Source organism: Cynocephalus volans, chromosome 5, assembly GCF_027409185.1.
Source record: "Cynocephalus volans isolate mCynVol1 chromosome 5, mCynVol1.pri, whole genome shotgun sequence".
NCBI lineage: Eukaryota > Metazoa > Chordata > Mammalia > Dermoptera > Cynocephalidae > Cynocephalus > Cynocephalus volans.
Window position 1 is genome coordinate 113,664,626 of NC_084464.1, and position 17,971 is coordinate 113,682,596.

Sequence of the window (17,971 nt, forward strand, 5' to 3'; positions counted from 1 at the left end):
AGGAGAAACTGACCTTGCCAGCACCTTGATCTTGACTTCTAGTCTCCAGACCGTGAGAAAATAAATTTCTGTTGTTTAAGCCACATAGTCTCTGGTATGTTGTTATGGCAGCCTGAGCTGACTAATACATCACAGCAAAGACCTTTTCCCTGATAGAAATGGCTACCTGAAAGTAACTGCTACCTGTTTCTCCAATTCATGTTATCTGTTCTAGAAGATATTCTATCCTTTCCTTTAGTTATTTTTTCACCTATGATGTGAAAGACACAGTGTTAGACACAGAGGTGAACTGTCTAGCATGAAGGATGAGGAAGAAGTAGCATTTAAGATGAGCTTTGTAGCAGTTTGAATTTAGACTCTAAGAGATGGGAAGAAGACATCCCAAGAGGGAGAAAGTGAGTGCTTGAAACCCACCAAGGGTGCAGAGATGGTTTGATTTTGCTACTGGATCAAATACAAAGCGAAAGTTAGATGTGGTGGAGAGGTGGGATGGGCAGACAGGTGGTAAAAGGCCTTGAATGCCAGGTGTTTAGGCCTTTCTCAGAAGGTAATGGGAATCTTGAAAGGTTTGGAAACAAGAGAATGACAGGATTGATACATATGCTAAAAAGGGGAAAGTGAGGAGACCTGACACAGAGTAAGCATTTATTAGGGCCAGGCATCATGTTAGCACCACATTTCTTATCTCCTTTAATCCTCTAAAAGACGCCATTTTGGACATGAGAGAGTTGAGGTTCACAGAAGGGCAGTGACTTGCCCACGACCCCACAGCTGGTCAACAGTGGAGCTCAGATCCAACCACGTGCCCAATACCAAAGCAAATGTCCTGTTCTCCCTGCCAATTAACCCCAATCCCAGCTCCCATATCATCATCTACTTTCCTTCCAATCAGAATGGTTATTTTAAGGAAAAGGGCCTGGAATGTGCATTGCCTTTAAGGTTGGGAAACAGGCAGACTAACAGCGAAAATTTCCAATGCACAGTGCACCTCTAGAAATATCACTCAGTCCTCTAAACAAAGCAATATGTGAGCTGGTTCTCGATGTCCTTTCCTATTACGACAGTGTCAAAGGGCCAAGTTGAAATTTTTCTTGTCCTGCAGAATCAAAGTAACCAAAAATGGTAACTTGCACATAAAGTTGAAAAAGTATGTAGGCCCTGGGTGAGTAGCAATCCAGCATGGACTGTATCTTCAGTGCAGTATATACAGCCACTCCCAAATATTCTCTGCTCCCCAAATCCTGCAAGAGCACCCAGAATCCAGGAAAACACAATGCTGTTTTCTGGGTTTACATGAATGACAAACTAAGTAAAGAATGCCATGATCATTTGAACTTTTGGCTCAGTTACTCTTCCAAAACTTCAGATATATTAAAAAATAAGGAAGAATAAAAATTAGGTAAGAAAGAAGAGTTAATGCTCCTAAATATAAAAATCAAATCATAACAGCAGAACTCACATATTCTTAAATGTGCTCTCTTCAAGGGCAAAGATTTTAAGTATTTTAGAAGTAATGCTTACATTGGTAACTTGGGTGCTATTTTGAAAATTACATGCAATGACATCTATTCTAAGACTTGTGTTTGTCAGAGGAAAGACAAAACTGCTGAGAGCATCATTTCAATGCAGCACACCTGTGGTGCTGTAAACCTACTGTGTGCCAGCACTGGGACTTGTACTAGGACTAGATAGATCAGAATAAATAAACTGAATCACAGCAGGGTTGCTGAAATCCCCTTAAATAACAAGTGATGTCATAAGATTTTTTTTTTGTTTTTACTTGAGAATCAAATTCTGAGAGCTATTCCTCTGAAAAACAGGCAGCATATTTTCCACTTCCTTGCCTGCTCATGCCTCAGGACTTTTGTTCTGTGGTTTCTCTGTGGAATCGTCCCAGCACTGTCTGCCCCCTTCTACCTTCAAGAAGGCAGTGGGGTAGCAGTGAGAATGTGTGTATGTGCACACGTGTGCATGTGTTTCTTGGGGGCCTCCTGCCACTTTGCTGCACAGCCACACTCATGTTACACTTTTCACACTGCATTGTAATTGTTCGATATTGTTTTTATCCATCAAACAAGCTCCTTTGGGGTAAGTACTATGTCTCAATGGATCTCTGTTTTCCGAAGGCAGGAATAACGCCTCGCACTTCTCCTTGAGTGTTTAGTGACTGAATGAATGATTGTTTCAACTGTAAGCTTCATCTTTAGACTCCAGAGTGTTTGATAGTCAAAATGTTCTCCATGGTGGTAGGTGTCAAAAATTTAAAAAAAGTTTTACGCAAGCACATAAATAGATTTCTAGACAAGTTTATGGAGGTATAATTTACGTGTAGTAAAATTCTCCGTAAGTTTTGAAAAACAGATACTTTTGGGTAAAAGTAGGTGGGTCTTAAGCACTTGCCTGGGCCCTGTCCTCAGGGACTCTGACTAGATGGAGGTACAGCGTGGCCTGGCACCAGGATTTTCAATATTCCTCAGGAGATGCTGATAAAACCCTAAGACAAGCATCCCTGGAGTAGATGATGCTCTGCTACTGTATTTTATATTTTCTTTCCTCTCCTCATCCCCAGGCCCATTCATAACTCTCAGCCAATTATTAATATTGAAGATACTTCAAATATCCAACTATTAATATTGAAGATACTTCAAATAGCCAACTATTAATATTGAAGATATTTCTACTCACTACCATACTTGGAAACAAAATGTAGGTATTCAGCCACTTGGCTGGAGTCAACTATAATTTCTGGTTATTTAGCAGAAATACAGCTGCTAAGTGACATTTTAAAATGAACATGAGATATCCACTCAAAGAAATAAAAAACAGCTTTGAATCAGAACAGATAAAGGCCGGTGATTTGGGGGAACTGAGAGAGCCCTGCCACAGGGAAGGGGTGGGTGTGAGGAGAAAACAGGCCCTCACAGCACACCGTTCTGATTCCAAATGCATCCTCACCCACTCAAATGGCAGATTTCAGGGGATCTGTGAATAGTGAGGTTAATATCAAGTCAAAATCTAAAGCATACAGCACTGAAGGGAATTAGGAAAAATTCATTTCTCTTCCAGAAGAGAGGCTGATTTTGTGGTGCCATCCTTCAATTGATAGAAGATAACAGAAAAGGTATTATTTGCTTTATCCTCTCTATCCTTCACTTAATAGAGAATGTTGGAAAATGTGGGAGGTTTGGTTGCTAACTAAGAATATGGGATAATCTTACCCCTATTCAGATTCCAGCTCTTACAAATTAGGGTTTGTATTTGGGTGAAGTCCACCATAAACTCCAGGAATCTGTCACTATTCTTTTGTCATTTTCCCTCCTGGGATTGTGATTATAGTCTAATAATTCAAGTAATGGGGCCAACAGCCAGAGATCTGACATTTAGCGGAAATGGAATCTGACCCCTACTAATGTTTCACTGTGAATAACACTCAAAATGGAACTGATATATTGGAGGAGTATTTAACTAGTTGGAAAAAAAAAAAATAAAGAACTAACCATCATTAATCAAAACAGAGGTATATTTGGTATAAAAAATTTGTAATGCCTACTGGTTATGCTGAGGCCCTCAGCAGACTAGTAGTTAGTAAATATTTTAAGAATCCATTGATTAGGATGGGCTTTTAAGAAACAAATTTAAAAATCATCCTAGTTTTGAAAAATACCATTGAGTTACTCCTAAGAGAGAGAAAATCATGGAAACTCTGCTGTGGAGAAATTTGGAAATATGCTTTACACTATCATTTACAGGCAGTGTATGTTGGTCTCATCAGCTGCCAGGACTGGTAGAAAACTGCTGAGCTAGCAGTTACAGGCAAACCAAGTATCTCCCTGTAATTAGAGTTAGCTGGGGGAAAAAATGGCACTAAGGGGATAAAAATATGTGGTCTCAGATTGGGGGAAGGGCAAGAAAGCTGATTAAATCTCTTTCTCTCAAGAGATTTAAGTTAAGGAACCTAGCTGGATGTGACCTTGGACTTTGTCCTCCAGACTGTTGTGATGTCCAATGGGGTAGCCAGGAGCTACAACGAGCACTTGAAATGTGGCTTGTCCAAATGGAGATATGCTGTCAGTGTAAAATACTCACAGATTTAAAAGACTTAGTACAAAAACATTGCAATAAATTTTAATATTGATTGCATGGTAAAATGATAATATTTTGGATATATTGGGTTAAATAAAATATATAACAAAAATTAATTTTACCTGTTTCTTTTTACTTTTAACATTTCTTCTAGAAAACTTTAAATTATTCATGTTCCTTGCCTTTAATTTCTATTGGACAGTGCTGATTTAGACCTTTGTTTCTCTATTTGCCAGGTAATAGGAACTTGGGTGATGGAGGGTTTAGATGGGAAGAAACATCGTGTGGGCAATGAGGTGACAAGCCAGGGAGAAGCTTGTGGTTCCTACTTGTAGACTGACAATGTTAGCTTTAGGGAGTGTGAGGAGCAATCAGAAGAGACCCAATCCAATCAGGTCTGACCTGGGCACCATTCAACCTCTCTGTGCCTCAGGTGGTTAATCTGTAAAATGGGAGGGGCATGATGAAGCAAGAGCAGAGAAGCTCCTTACCTGCATCGTTCCCCATCCCTCCAAACTCAAGAATAACTCTGCTAAGAAAACAATTACAATGAACCTTATAGGATTTTATCCTCAGCTAGGAACCATCTTGAGAAGAGCAGCTATTTATCTATTAGTTCTGCTTCAGTCCCTCATGGGAAGAAGCTTAGATTCTCCTGGGACGTGTTAACACAGTTATAGATACACGAAGAACACGGAGTGTAAGACAGGCAAAGAGGACTTCATCCTGCTCTTAAGGACTCAGAAAAATTTGAAAAAGAAAAATCCTACAGATGACATTCAGAAGGAAATGCATTTGCTTTCTTTCAAATCTATATATGAGATATTATACTGTGCTGTTAACCTACCGATTAAGAAATCCATGATTTTACAATAATGCCTTGGATTACTAAATAATTGAGTTAACATTTGCATGAAACCCAACTTTCCCCCTCTTCAAAAATCAAACATGCCCCAGATCAAAACTATATCATTTCTCAAGCACTGGGATTTCTGTTTAAAAGAGGATATTAAAAACAAACATACAAACAAACAATGAATTCCATTTCTAAACGAAGCCTTGCCTGACTCAAGACTGCCTCAGCAGTGCTGGTGCTGAAAAGTGGCAACTCAGCCAACGACTTTCAGACCATATAAATTAGTTGCCACCATGAAAAAGTTGGGATGGTTAATCTAAAGGTCCTGGTAGAGCCTGCCCTCACATCTCAGGTCCAGTAGCCCTTTAGATGTGGTGGCTTGTGTTTCTCCAGTGGCACAGTCTCCTCGCTGACTTTCCTTGTTAAGGGACCTACCCAGTCAGGCAGGCATTTTTGTGCCCTCAGGCAAGAACTGCAGGTTGGAGTCACAGCCAGAGGGGACAGGAGGGAACATGGAAGAGGTGAAAACCCAGCTCTAAGCCTGACAGATGAGGCTTGATCTCAGCTCCACCACAGGACTGCGTGACCTTGGGCAAGTCACTTCACTAGTCTGAGCTGTTATGTGGGAATAAAGTGAAAGAAGTTCTATGTATAAGGAGTCCGCGTGGTAGCTGGCATGTAGTAAATGCTCCGCTAAAGTTATTCTCTAATCCCAAAGGCAAGAAAGAAAAATGTTTAGCATAATGTTATCATAACAAAACACAGCTGACCACTGAGGAAGTGGCTGAAAACTCATGACTGCAAACATAAGAAGGCCTAGATCATACACTATAAAGACTTTGGGAAGAGAAAGTAAATGGTAAAAAAATATCAGACAATATCCGAAAGTAATAGCTGATCCAGGTGAGGATTATCTCCGGATATTCAAACCACTGGATGAAAGGAAGCTTGGAACAGAATGTTGACAAGTGATCCTTGTGTTAGCTGACAGACAACTTATTAACTTGAAGTGTACCTGACATTGGTTAGGTCTGTTTACCACTGTCTTGGCTTCTTTGCTGGCTGACATCAAAACCAAACTTTAAACAAAGCCCTAACAGTAGGCTGTTAAGAGTCCATCCGGTAGGTATGAAGCCTAAGATAACAAACCAAAAGCTCATAAAACTAACATCTAAGTCCCTATCAGGATGGTTTTTAAGCCAGTGTGATTGGATCAAAGGCTGTGGGAGAAGGATCCTATTGGGCTCTGATCTTTTCCAAAGACAGTGCGCTCTCTCTCACCTGTACTAGGCATTGATGGAGAAAGGATAGGTACAAGCTGCTGGTCAGCCAGGCACTGAGGTTTTAGGGTCTGCTTCCACATAAAGCACGTTGTGCCAGAGTTCTGGTACAAAGAGCAGCAGCAGCACAACCCACAGATCAGCCACTCTGAATTCAATTTTTAGGCAGAGAGCTCACAATGAAGTGGGAATTAATTCTGTGGTGCCTTTAGCACAGAGAGGTCTATAAGGATCTTGATTCAGACAGTGTGAGTGTGCAGTTGACTCTACTGCATATTAACTGTACAACCTAAGAGCAGTATTTCTCAGAGGAGGTGCTATGCACGCTGTGCTGGGGACAGCTCTTCACTGCGTGGGACTGTTCCAGGCACTGCAGGACGTTTACCATCCCTGTTCCACTCCCTATCACTGAGAGGAGGAGAGCAACAAACACCCCTGCACACTCCCAAATGTCCTCTGCCTTACTTAGTCATCGGCCAAATTCTCTGAGCCTCAGATTTTATCTGGTGATTGTATTGGCTCCACCACCTACGAAGTGGTTTGGGAGGATCAGATGAGCTGCAGCTCTCTATAAACTTAAATTGGCTATAGGAATGATATTCAAATGTGCATTGGCATAGGAAACCTGCTAGTTAGAGGCAGGGCTGTGGGCTGGGGCCAAACACCTGGATCTATTACTGCTTTGTCTCTCTAGCCATGTACTGGAATATGGGACAGCTACTTATTCTGAAAATGCTTCCCCTTAATAAGTGGGAAATTTTGGCTTATAAGTGTTGCTACAGATAAAAACCACACCAGTATGAATTTTAGAGTGAAGGTATGTGACAAATATGTGGGGCTATTGTAGCAGATGAGCAGGATGATATCCTCAAAATAGCGGCAAAGGATTTGGCCTAGGATGTAACCAAAACTAACCTGGAATGAAAATGACACTTCTGTTAGTGAGCAAGTGATAAAATGGTTACGGGAATTAGTTCAGGGATTAAGACTGCAACATAACAGAGAAGACAATGCCCTACCCTCCTTTGCATGGGGCTGATTTTCAAAATGATGTATTTTAGAGATCTGTCCTTTAAATTTTTGAGCAATCCTTATGGAAGGGAATCTCACATGCTGGACCAGACCACAGCATACAAACAATCTTATTTGGAACTGTAAGCCCTGAATACAAGCTGAGAATAGAGAAAGGAGCAGGGATCCTCATAATTTAGTGGGCATAAGAACCCCCCTGGGGAGCCTGTTGAGAATGAAGATGTGCACCAGCACAGAGGTTTTGATTCTATCAGTCTGGGGTGGCCCAGGTATCTGTGCTTCTGATGCAGGGGGGGCCACAGGCTGCTCTCGGGGACACTCAGGGCTACCTCTCTAGAGACTTCTCTGGTAGGAGGCTCTGTCTTCAACTCTCCCCATGGAGCAGTCTTGCTCTCATTTTATGACCTTCAAGACTCAGAATTTAGTGTAAAAGCACTTTTCCTGTCCTTACGTCTGGTTGTTTTTTTGGATACAAATTGCCTGTTTTTATTGTATCTCTGCTCCCCACCCCCCCATTTTGTAAACAAGAAGCTAATTTTATCTCGCTGATCTAGTTTCTCCTTTATCATTCACTTTTAAATGAGGATTAGGAAATGCTGACTGGACAGAAAGTTCAGACCTCTCATTTAAGGCCAAAAGGCTTCGGGATCAACAGAGACATGAAGGAGGCCACAAAAGGCTGGGGCCAAGGTGGAAGAGCAGGTACAAGGCGCGAGCCCTGAAGAACAAAAGTGAATGGAGATGCCTCCTCTAGGTCATAAACCATTGGCAGAGAGCAATGAGATGGCCCATGAGAGTTACCCACGGCGGAGAGGAGGTGCTGGGACCCATAGTTATAAATGGGTAGTTTTTCCATAGATACTTACATAAAAATATTTAGTGCCAACAGTGTTTTTTAACAGTCTTACTCAACTCTGCTTATTATTCAACTTTGGTACATTCCTCCAAATTCCATTCATCTTAAAAACACTAGATTGATAATGTAAAGTCTCTAAATTTCTGGGCTTGGCCATCTGAAATGAGATCTTTTATCCTTCTCTCCTCCAGCTTTCCAGAACACCTTTTTATAGCTTTCTTGCAAGAGGAAAGACTATCAGAAAAAGTAAAATGAAGGACAGTAAAGTTGAAAGAATGTTAAATCAAAGCTTTTGGTAAGAAAATATTTATGTCCACAAGCACACACCACACCCTTTCTGGGAAGATATTACCGACCTAGAAGCTAGGTTAGTGTATCCCAAAATATACCTCACAAAAAGCACAGTTACCCTCCCAAAATAGGCCCTATAATTAAGTAAAGTCTTTTAAAGTGGATTTTCCTATATCACAACTTGACATATGTTGCTTTAATCTCCCTGCTTCAGCAAATGTAGCCATATTGGGCTGCAAAAACTTTCAACCACTCACATTTAAACCAGACTGTGGTGTCACTAGCAAACTGATGCAAATAAACAGCCCTGTGTACCAAAATACTCAATCTCAATCATCTGTAATGAGATCTCACTCCTCTCTAAGCACATGTTCATCACATCAGAATTGCTACCCTTGATTCAAAAGGAAGGACTGGCCCAGATTGAAATACCATTCAGTCTCAGAGGTCATCTAAAGACAAACACATCTGAAGAAGCAGGGGTCAAAATTTAAAATATGAGACAACCTCTTTTGTGTGAGTGCTGGGATCATGTTGTGTGAGTCTCGCTTTTATCTTTAGTTGACTGTCATTCAGTATAAGCCTTCAGAGACCCATCTGTCTGTCTGAATTCAATTAGGTCATTTTTTGCTTGGACTCAGGGGTAATGGAAGAGATAGCCCCTTAGGAGCCCTTTCAGCCCTATGATGCTTTCAACAAATTTGTTTTCCAGTTTAATATTTACATATAATTGTTAAAACATTTAAAATTTAAAACCTTCAAAATAATGAGTGCTTTAAGCATTTACATTTTTAAAAATTATTTCTAATATCAGAGTTTCTCAGCCTTGGCAATGTTGACATTTTGAACCGGGTCATCCTGCGTGTGTGTGTGCGTGTTGCTGCTCTGTATGTTGTAGGACATTTTGCAGCATCCCTGGTCTCCATCCACTAGATGCCTAACTAGCACACACCCTCCTTCCCCCACTTGTGGCAACCAAAAATGGCTCCAGACATTACCAAATGTCCTCTGGGAGGGTAAAATTGACCCTAGTTGAGAACCACTGCTTTCTGTATTTATGGATTTATATACCCTCCCCTGGCATGGCCAGGAAAAAAATATCTAGGTTTTTCAAGGTATGCATATGTTTTAGTTTTAGGAATTTCAAACTTCCTATGACTCATAATGAAGAATCAGGATCTGTGACACACTTCTGCCTCAAAAGATTTATAAACAGCACTACTGCTGTCTCAGACTAAGGGTGAAAGGAACTGGCTTCACTTTAGTCAGGACATTTAAGAGGATGGACTTGCTGCCACCTGAGCTCTTGGACTGCCATGCTCCCTACTTTTAGGAGCTCCATTCTTAGAAGACTGCCCTAAAGAAATCCTTCACGATCCATTACCAGGCACCTAGTACTGAGTGAAGGAAGAGGATTAGGGTTGGGTGTCTATTCATATCATCTACAGAAGCAGTGTGCCCACTGGACTCCTCCCAGGCCATAATCTCAGGGGCAGCATTTCTAGAGCTGGGTTGTGTGCACAGGAAGGGCATGGTAAAGCAGATCTTCCCCAAACTTCGCCAGGTGGGGAGGAATATGAAAATAACATTCAGGGGCAGAGTCCAAGAATGGGAGATAGTAAGTTCAGCCCAGAGGATATGAGAGAAGACGGAGAGTGCCTTCAAATATCTGGAGGGCTGGTGTGTAGGTGAAATAGAGCTCCCTATATCCTCATAATGTATGCTATTTGCTTCTGTAGAATTGCTTGCTTAACATAAGTAACTCCATTTTGCCCCTTGTCTGACCTGCAGACTACCCCCCTCCTTCTGCATGAGAAACCGTTGACTTTCTCATAGAAACAGAAAACAATTAAACAAAAGTGGGAGCCATACACAGTGAATTATTACATGGGAACAGGAACCGTACACAGTGAAAACTTGTATGCTTGACTGCTCGAAGGGCTCATTCTTGGCCTCTGTGACCTAGCCCCCTAGCTTGCTTTGTGCACCTGGACCAAGCCGTGTGCCAACGGGATGTAGTTTTTGTCTTTAAAAACCCCACAAGACCAAAGCCCGAGGCCGTTCTTCCTTGGTTTCACCTTGGGAGATGGACGTTGGCCAGCTGGAGTGAATAAACTGCCCTTTTTTGCATGAGTGGCGTGTAAGTGCATTTCTTGTGGGAGGGTGCCTCACAACATAGGAAAGTGAGTGGACTTACTTAGAAAGTGACTAAGACCAGTAGGTGATTTGATAAATATTTATCACACACTTTTATATTCCAGGCATTGTCCAGGCACTAAGACTACAGGAAGGAACAAGACCAAGTCCCCGTCCCATGGAGTGCATGTAATTCAGTACAAGAACTAGACAGCTTTCCTTTCCTCCCTTCCTCCCTCGTCCTCTCCATTCCATCCTTCTCTTCCTTCTTAACAAGTTGATCTACTTGTCCAGTTGTTTGTTTATTTTTTCCATTTAAAAAGTTAAGGTTTAAAAAATAAATAAATAAGGCCGGCCTGTGGCTCACTCGGTAGAGTGCGGTGCTGATAACACCAAGGCCACGGGTTCGGATCCTATATAGGGATGGCCGGTTTGCTCACTGGCTGAGCGTGGTGCTGACAACACCAAGCCAAGGGTTGAGATCCCCTTACCAGTCATCTTTAAAAAAAAAAAAAAAAAAAAAATTAAAAAAAAAAAGAAGTTAAGGTTTAATTAATATACAGCAAAATTTACCCTTTCTAGTGTACAGTTGTTAGGTTTCACAAAAGCAATACAATTGCATAAATACTATCACAATTAAGATGTAGAACAATTTTATCATCCTGCTAAAAAAAATTTCCCTGTGCCCCCTAATTGTTTTTTTTAATTGAAGCAAGCTGCCTTGTACGATAGCAAGCTCATCGCTGAGAGAATTTGAATTCCTGTCAGGGATTCTGCGGAAGAGACTTTTTTTTGGCTAGTGGGAGATTGGGCCAGATAACCCTTGGGGCCATGACTATCTCTTTGAATCCATGAAACCAGAGCATAGTTAACTATAATCATCTGACCTTAAACATCAGCCCATCTATGGTGACATGGTTAATTCTCCCCAACCACAGATAAAGGCCTTACCCCCAAATCAAATCCTTCTAGTCAAAGCTCAAAAATTTCAATCCAATAATTAGATCTCTATGAAGGCTACATAATAAGCATAGACAAAAAATAAAATAAAATCAAAAGAAAGGTTTGGAAATGAAAGCCTAAACATGGTAATTGAGGTCCAAACCAAGGGTATCATCTACCCCAACATTTCTTTTCCTTCTTGTTAATGTGGTTCAGAATAACATTAACTCCAAATCCGAATAAAGCTCAAACAATGTGACCTCACTTGGTTGCAAAGGGGGCAGGAAGGGAAGTTAAATTCATCAGGCTTGTCTAAGAATGGGTCACCAGAATTGGAGAAGAGGGCAAATGTTACAGGGATTCTCAAAGCTGGTTATGACCTGAATGTTGGAGGAGAGACTGGTGAGTGACTGTGATATCAGATTGGTGTGACCAACCCATCTCCAGCAGTCCTGCTAGAAGATTCAAAGTGGTAGCTTGACCTCAGTGGCAATGTCTAGTCTCTAAACAAGGCTATGTTGCTATCAAGAGTGACTGCTTTATTGAGCAACTACTATGCTCCAGCACTGCCTGGCTGATTTTATTCTCCTAATAGCCCTATAAAGTAGGTAACACGATAAGCCATTTAACAGAAGAGAAAACTGAGGCATAGAAAAGTCATGTAACAACCAGAAGGTGCAGAACTTAAATTTTAACCCAGGTCTCCTGACCCTGAAGACTGTCCACTTTGTCACTGCTAGCAAGGTATGGGTGGTTACTGAATTGAATGGTCTTGGTCTCGTAGGCTACTGCTATGCTGGTCTATAGGCTGGCTCCCAGGCACGCTGGATTCTTAACTTCCTTTAATTTCCCATTCACCAAGAAGCTAACTGTCTGCTTCTCTCTCATTTCAACATACAAGCTATAAGAATTTCTGGGCTTTGGAGACTTTATTTTATCCTTTTGGTTTACAATTTTACTACTGTTCTATTACATGGATGATTATGAAGATAAACTAAACTGTCAAGGGTATTCTTTACCCTGCATCCAGAAGCTTTCCTAAATCTAGACTTCTTATATTTTAGAAAACCCCACAGTGCTTAATAAAATCAGCAATAACAAAAAACAATGTCATACCATCAGTAAACACCAATTCAATGTTGCATTTAATTATAAAATTCCATTCTAAGTTTAGTGCAGATTTAAAAGATGTACAGAACAAGGCAACGGCTTCCCTTCTTGAGCACTATTTTTCAACAAAAGGGATCAGAAATATATGCAGCAGCACTTACCAAAATTTCTGCCAACTATCACAAACTTTATATACACCACATGTCTTCTAAAACAGCAGCAGGTCTGGTCCTGAAAAACAATACCACAACAGAAGAAAAATGCATCATTAAACAGAAATCATTTAATACACATCGTGCATCTCTTCTGGGAAGAGCAACCTCTTCCCTCTGGGTACTCATCGGTGTACCTAACTCCACCTACCAGTTTCCTCTGTTTTTCACAGGGAGATGAAACCAATTTACAAATGACCTCAGCACTCACTTACTAATAAAAAATAAATAAATAACTGGACAATGAAATAAACCAGTAACAGTGCTTACAAATATTTGAACTTTTAGCCCTTTGAAATAATCAAAGACAAGATAACAATGGAAAAATACCTAAAATTGAACTCATAACATTTTCCTCCAAACCAATTCCTCTTTCCTTTTCTTTCAATAGCACCCTCCCTTCTCCTCTGCTAGCTGTGAGACCCTGGGCATTTTTCCTAACCTTTCTTTTCTAGGCTTCAGTTTATTATCTGTAAAATAGAGATTATTGTACTGACCTCACAGAGTTGCTATGAGTATTAAATGGTATCAATTAAGTGACAAACAAATGACATAGAGAGGCTTCAAACAGCACCTGGCACACAGTAAGCACTCAATAAATGTTAGTCTGTTATGACTCTCCCCGTCCCCCAGGCTTGAAACCTAACATGGCTGTCCTCACCTGCCGCTCGAGCTCCACAGTCCTGCTGGAACTCACTGCTTCTCTCCACTCTCATTACGCTCCATCTTGGTCTGCATCACACCTTGCAGAAACTGATCTCCCGGCCTCCAGTTTCTTCCCTTCCCATCCAACTCTCACGGCTCTGCAAGGCATCCTTCCTCAGCAGAAACACCTCCCACCACTTCCCATCACCTGCAAACTTATCTGTGAGGCCATGTCAGCCTGCGACTCAACTTCACCTTGGCTTTATTTCCATGTCTTCTCACCAGAGGCTGTATCATCCAGTCACCCATCCTGCCTCTGAGCCTTCAGGCAGGCCAGTCCCTTGTCAGAGCACTTTCTGCCCCATGACTGCTGGTAGGAGGCCTAGCCATTTTTTAAGGCAAGGACTCTTTGCTTTTATGTGCTATGACAATCTAAAGACATGTTTCTCTGAATAATGTAGTTAAATGCTTGAAATTAATACATGAAATACGCAGGATTCAAAAGAAGCAAAGTACGTTGATAAACAGTTATCAAAATATTTAACAAAATTGCGATGGGCTTCTTTCAATATTTAAATAATTGCCAGCAAAAGTCTAACAACTACTGTAATTTTCAAGGACTGTTAGGCATGAATGATATTTCAAGATATCTATAACTGTAATGTAAAAATATTCCTAATTTTTATTGGGGGCAAAATAGCTAATGCTACTTTCATAATGGAAGGAAATGTTAGATTTCAGTTACAGGTTAGTGAAAATGATGAGATAATTTTTTTCCCATCCAAGTTCACTGACCCCCTGAATCCCACCTGTGGTCCTCAGGTCAGGAGCCCCAGCTTTAAGGCCTAGCTTAATTCTCATTGCCTTTTCTACCTTGATTTTCTCAATTCAGTATTATCTTACCTCTCTTTTTCTCTTTTTTTAAAATGTTATTTTATTTGATGATACTTTAAATGAACTTACTTACCGTACCCTACTTTTTAAGTTTTAGGGGTAGACCCTATCTTTTCCCCCTATCTTATTATTCCACCCCTGGCTAATAATGCCTTGCACTATAGCAGGCACAGTAGTGGGGCATTCATCAGGATTGTCTTAATCAATTAGTGAGTAATAGAACAATCTTGTTGGCTCTATACGAGCTTGCTAATATTAATATTATCCCATCTCTCTTTGGCAGGCTATGGGGGACTAAGTATGTAGATGGAATACCTAAACACTATATTTAGATTATAAATGACTGATGTCAGGCAAAAAACTGTTCTCTGCTTTTCCTTCACTTTAGAGAATGAATTCCTAGTCTATGCTACTGCCTAACAGGTCTCCCGGGAATAGACCTGGGGGGACCTCTGTGATGCAAGCACAATTCCTGCCTTCCTGGAGCTTCCAGTCTAGCAGCTTTTCCCACCTGGTCCAGAGTAGCTGAGGAGCTCTCAACCTTGCAGGGCCTTTTGCATAGTCAAGGAACAGCCAGCGATTTCCTAAGTATGGGAAGGCCAGCTGGAGTTGTTCTGGCCTCCACCAGAGAACAGACTATGCCCAGCTTCCTATCAGTCTCACAGATGTCAGCCTGTGGTTCTGAGGCAGGTGGGTCAAGAAGATGGAGCAGTGAAATTCCATCTCCCCTCTGAGCATCCTCCTGAATGATGTTGTCTCTGTGTATGAGGTCAGAGATGGCAACCATTAAAGTGACCATGTAAGGAAGGTCTATGTAATACCTGGCTACACACTTCCCTCTGGCCCACTGAGTTTGTGATGGATCAGCCTCAGGATGGACACTGCTCCTTCGGTCTTATCAGCTTTTTTCCTAAATAGCTGCAGCTCAGGACTCCTGTGTGTCTTTTGTCAAGAAGAAGAACAACAAAAAACGACACAATAGTTCTTCCTTTTCAAATGAAGAGAGTAGATTGATTTTCTCCTCTGAAAACCACTTATATGGGCACTGTGACCATTTGCTTTGGCAGAAATTCGCCATGGGCAGCATTTTTCATGCCTGATATCATGTCAAGTGACTTTTAGGACAAGTGGGGTGTACCCTCCCTCTCCCATAACTAAGACTGATGAGATATCCACTCAGAGAACAAAGGCTGGACTTGGTACACTCTTTTTATACTTAAGGACATTTAGATCCACTTCATTTGAATTTGTTATTTTTGAGAGACAACAGATATATAGTATTAATTACTAATAAAATTAGCAGAATGATAACAAAGAAGGTGGCATGACTTTTATCTCCTGTTTCAAGAATTATGATGTACGAGTGTACTTAGTTCTAAATGAATAAAAAGATTTTTATGGATGATCCCACACAACATGTAGTATTGCATGCATTTTTTGCTTCTAATACCAACCACAGAATGTTGTGTGGCTGCTGGGTTAGAGGTGACATTCTCATTACATACTGGGAACAAATGTCTGTGATACAGTTCTCATTGGCATGGGGTCATTCCCTCTTCCTTCTTCCTAATAGATCCCCCGTATTTCTTCAGCCACAGTGTCTAATGGGCAGGTGCCAGCACCCCAAGCTGGGGAAGGTGGGGGCATTGGGCAGGGCCTGAATGGTCTAAGGCTTTGCAGTGTGCAACTAGCAACATTAGCATCACCTAGGTGCTTCTTAGAACTCTGGGCTCTGAGGCCCCACTCAAAGCAATTGAATCAGAATCTATTTTACAAGATTCCCCAGGTGATCTGTACTGCTCACTAAAGTTTGAGAAACACTGATCCTAGGGAAACCCATTCCTATTGCCAGTGATTGGGTCAAGAAAAGCCACATGGACCAATTAAAGCCAATGAGATGTGAAGAATATTTTGCTGGCAGCTTCTCATTCTCTTGGGAGAAACTCCATCCTGTGAATGTTGTGTGGCATCCTTAGCTATCTTGCTCCAGCCTAAGGATAAAGCTGGCCCAGAGACAGAAAAAACACAGGAAAGCAGAGTGTAGGTCATTGCATTAGGTCAACCCTGAAGTCTGTGGCAGACACCTCTGGATTTTCAATAAATTTTTTATTGTTTAGGCTTCCTTAAGTTAGGTTTTCAATTACCTGCAGCTGGAAAACATCCTGACTAATCAGTCCCCAATAAAGCAGCATAAAAGGAACAGAATGCCAAGGCACTGGGCTCAGTCCCATGCTAAAGTCCAGACAAGGCAGCGCATCAAGAGACCAGAGCAACTCGTTTTGTTCAGGGAACTGACACAGTAGTATTTCTGGTTCTGACAACCATGGTCCATTTGCTCATTCCAAAAGCTTTCTGAATCAGCCAGTCTAAATGATCAACTAGAGGAAATGCTGAACACTTTCCAAATTATTTTAACCAGGGTGGTCAACCGTTGCCTTCCCTAGAAGTCACACTGACATCATTTCCTGCAAAGACAATGGGAGACTAATTGCTCAGCTTCAGACTCGAATAGGGAAGACAACCTGTGACATGTAATTACTGAAGGGTAAATAAGAAAAGGCTTGAGGCTCTCAAATCTGTTTCTGGATCTGCTCCAACTGCTTGAGGAAGAGGCACACACACACACACAAAAAAGAGCCAGCTGGTCTGGGAAAAAAATTTGAGGGGCTGGCAGCTTATGCATCCACCTATAACATTTTACATATCAGGACCTTTCTGAGAAAACCAAACAGACCAACTATTATATAAAGCCATATATGGCTTTAGTGTAATTTTACTTCACATGCAGGAGGGATGTAGTCAAGGAGAACTGGATGTCTAAACTGACATTATCTCTTTAGTGTGTTCTAACTTCTTAGCCACAAGGGACTATTTTGGGGTTGGGTTTTTTGTTGGCCAATGAAGTGTGTTTTGCATCAAGGAGTGGAACACCAGCTGGTTCTCCATAGGATGCTCCCCAGGTCCTACCTCCTCAGAACTCTTTTTCTCTCAAAATGTGTTTGCTGTCTCTTTCTTGGTATTTCCTACATTTCCACAGTGCTGACTACCATCTCATGTGATGAATTTCAAATTACATCTCTAGATCTATCGCTGAGGTTCCCAGTTCCTCTGCTGCTCCCTAGACAGAAAGTGCCTTGCTGGGGGGACTTTCTTTTGGCCACTATTATTTTCCCAATGCTTAGCGCAGTGGCTGCCACTGAGAATGAAATGTTTGTTGAATGAATAGATGAAAGGCCTTGCCCAGACTCTTAAGATGGCCCACTGAAGCTCTTCTCTCCTCCTAACAGGACTCTCCGATGCTGGCCTCTCCTTTTCTACCCTATAGACACGCATGAACTCTCTGGATTACAGCACTGCTCATGTCACTGTTAAAACATCTCATTTGGGAAGGACTCGGCGGCCCAGCCTTGTGCTTTCCAGGTGAAAAACTGGGTCCATCAAGGCCAGGAGACTTGCCCAAGGTCTTGCAATTAGTAGGTGGCAGAGACAGGATTTTACCTCAGGCTGCTGACCCAGTGCTCTTATTACCAGGCCACTGACTAGTTCAAACCTACAATGGTCTTTCAGTAGAACCTAGCACAGGGCCTGGCACATAGTAGACACTGAATAAATATTTGTTGAGTGACTGAATAAA

The 17,971-nt window shown here is 41.4% G+C and overlaps 1 protein-coding gene across 5 annotated transcripts in view; it reads right to left on the bottom strand.

Moving 5' to 3' along the window:
• FYN (FYN proto-oncogene, Src family tyrosine kinase) overlaps positions 1 to 17,971 on the bottom strand; it is a 209,034-nt gene that overhangs the window by 103,057 nt on the left and 88,006 nt on the right. For all 5 annotated transcript variants that reach the window (XM_063096817.1, XM_063096819.1, XM_063096821.1 and 2 more), the window contains one exon: positions 12,748 to 12,817. The gene's annotated coding sequence lies outside the window, so the exon portion shown is untranslated. The remainder of the gene's footprint in view (positions 1 to 12,747; positions 12,818 to 17,971) is intronic.